A 3,031-nucleotide genomic window follows, 5' to 3' on the forward strand; every position below is an offset into this window, starting at 1 on the left:
GAAAGCCAAGAGTATGGCTTAAGGTGAAGACAAAGAAGAGGATGATGAGGATGAAGAGGATGAGGAGGAAGACAGTGAGGATGAGGAAGAAGAGCCTGTCAAAGAAGCTCCTGGATGAGGCCAACAGGTGGTATAATGGATAAGGTGTTGGACTCCCACGTGGCCAACTACAATTCGAGTCCTGAACCCAGCGGCTTGAAACTCATGCCAGGCATGTATGTATGCATCCCCAAAATCCTGAGAGAAGATGAGATTGTGGCATGGCCATCCCCCCAGGGGGTGATTTCTCACTTTTTATCTCTCTATCTCTCTCTCTCTCTGTTCGCCAAGCGCATGCACCATATAGCAAAAATCTCTTTTTAAAAAATTAAAAAGAAGCTCCTGGAAAACAAAAGAAGGAAATGCCCAAACAGAAAGCAGCTCCTGAAGCCAAGAAACAGAAGGTGGAAGCCACAGAACCAGCATTCTTCCGTTCGTTGGATACCTGACCAGTGACAAATCTACTTCTGAATTACAAACTGGTATTAGCGATGTTTTTGCTAAAAATTATCTTGCTGTTGTGAATGTCAGAATTGATGCTATCTAGAAAGTGTGGCTTTTTGGCTATGTCAACTTTGAATCTGCCAGAGATTTGGAAAAAGTTTTGGAACTCACTGGTTTAAAAGTCTTTGGCAATGAAATTAAACTAGAGAAATCAAAAGGAAGACGATGAGAAAGATCAAGATGCAAGAACACTTTGGGCCAAAAATTCCCCCTACAATAGAGTTACTCAGGATGAATTAAAAGAAGAAATTTGAGGAAGTATTTGAGGGACCAGCAGATGGTGTTATGGCTACGTCACTGTACTCCCACATAGTCGACCATGGTTCAAGTCCAAGATCTGGTGGCTTAAAACACATCAGGAGCATGTGCATGCCCCCCCAAGATCCCGAGAGGGGAAGGGAGGAGAAGGGATTGCCATCCCCCCTGGGGGGTGATTTCTCACCTTCTGTCTTCCTGTCTCTCTCTGTCTCTCAGGCGAGCGCACACGTCCTATAGCAAAAATCTCTCTCAGAAAAAAAAAAAAAGTTAATTGAAGATGCTGTGGAGTACAGAATAATCAGAAAAGATGGGAAAAGTAAAGGGATTGCCTATATTTAAGACTGAAGCTGATGCAGAGAAAACTTCGGAAGAAAAACAGGAAATGGAGATTGACAGGCAATCCATATCCCTATACTACACTGGAGAGAAAAGTCAAAATCAAGACTACAAAGGTGGAAAGAACAGCACTTGGACTGGGGAATTCAAAGCTCTGGTTTTGAGCAACCTCTCCTACAATACAACAGAAACTCTTCAGGAAGTATTTGAAAAGGCAACTTTTATCAAAGTGCTTCAGAGCCAAAATGGCAAATCTAAAGGGTATGTATGCACTTACAGAACTTGCTTCATTTAAAGATGCTAAAGAAGCTTTAAAGTCATATAATAAGGAGAAATGGAAGGCAGAGCAATCGAGCTGGAGTTGCAAGGACCCAGCAGGTCACCTAACACAAGAAATCGGCCCTCCAAAACTCTGTCAAAAGTCTGTCTGAGGACATCACCAAAGAGACATTAAAGGAGTCTTTTGATGGCTCTATTCATGCAAAGATCGTCACTGACTAGGAAACAAGATCCTCCAAAGAGTCTGGTTTTATAGACTTCAATGGTGAGGAAGACGCCAAAGTTTCCAAGGAGGCCACGGAAGATGGTGAAATTGATGGAAACAAAGTTACCTTGGACTGGGCCAAGCCTAAGGGTGAAGGTGGATTCAGGAGTGGAGGCCGAGGTGGTGGCAGAGGAGGCATGAGGTGAATTTGGTGGCAGAGACTGAGGGGGCTTTGGAGGACAAAGTGGCTTCTGAAGAGATAGAGGAGAAGACCATAACCCACAAGAAAAGAAGACAAATTTGGAATAGTTCTCTGTCCCTCCTTTTTCCCCTCGTCCATTTGAAAGAAAAGACTGCAGTTTATACTCTCTTACCTGATTACTGACAGAGCCTTCTGAGGTCATTCTAAAACAGTGTGCAGTCCAAAGCTGCAGAAATAACGTTTCAAGGAAGACACTCCTACTAATTTTGACTGGATATTTAGACAAACTTTTTAAAAAGAAGAGCAGTGGAGATAACCCTTATCTGTTAAGTTTTGAATTTATATTGTTTCATCCCATGTACAAAACCATTTTTTCCCTACGAATTGTTTGGTTTTTGCATTGGGGAATTGTAAAGGAAAGTAAAATGTTTTATCATGATTTTTTGCTTCAGTAACTTTAGGACAAATTTTTAAAAGTGCTAAAAATAAAAAAAGAAAGAAAGAAAAGAGATATACAGTGTCAAAATACAAGTGGACTTTAGGGCCAGTAGATGGCATGGTGGTTACATTGCTAGATTCCCAGGCGACTGACCACAGTTCGAGTCCCAAACCCAGTGGCTTGAAAATCACACTGGGCATCTGAGTGTACATGCTCGAAGATCCTAGGAAGAGAATGGAAGAGAGGGGATTGAGACTTGGCCAACCCCCAGGGGGTGATTTCTCTCTCTCCCCCCACCCCCAGCAATGGCACACACCCTAGGGCAAAAAATCTCTTCAAAAAAAAAAAGCAAGAGGACTTCAAAAGTTCATAGAATTGGGACCAGCAGGTGGTGGAATGATTACATCCCTAGACTCCTACATAGTCAACCGTGGTTTGAGTCCCAGACCTGGTTGCTTAAAACACACCAGGCATGTGTATGTGCATGCTCAAAATCCAGAGAGGAGAAGGGATCGTGGCATGGCCATCACACCTGGGGGTGGTGATTTCTGTCACTGTCTCTCCAGTGAGAACACATGCCTTACAGCAAAAATATCTCTTAAAAGTATGAGTTTATTTTGGTGCAAAATATTTTAAAATCTGTACAGTTTTTTTCATAATATGCATTTTTTATTAATTTTTGAAAACCTCTAATAAGTCTGCAAAAAGGGATAGACCAAAGAAGCTGAATAGTAACTAGAAACCTGGCAGTCTATACTCCTTTCCCACT

The 3,031-nt window shown here is 42.1% G+C and overlaps 1 pseudogene; it reads left to right on the plus strand.

Annotated features, from left to right (window-relative positions):
• Window positions 1-1,876, plus strand: part of LOC102469801 (nucleolin-like) — a 51,239-nt pseudogene extending 49,363 nt beyond the window's left edge.
• Window positions 1,877-3,031: the final 1,155 nt, after the last annotated feature.

The sequence above is a fragment of the Tupaia chinensis genome, unplaced genomic scaffold, assembly GCF_000334495.1.
Source record: "Tupaia chinensis unplaced genomic scaffold, TupChi_1.0 Scaffold000093_1, whole genome shotgun sequence".
NCBI classification, from domain to species: Eukaryota; Metazoa; Chordata; class Mammalia; order Scandentia; family Tupaiidae; genus Tupaia; species Tupaia belangeri.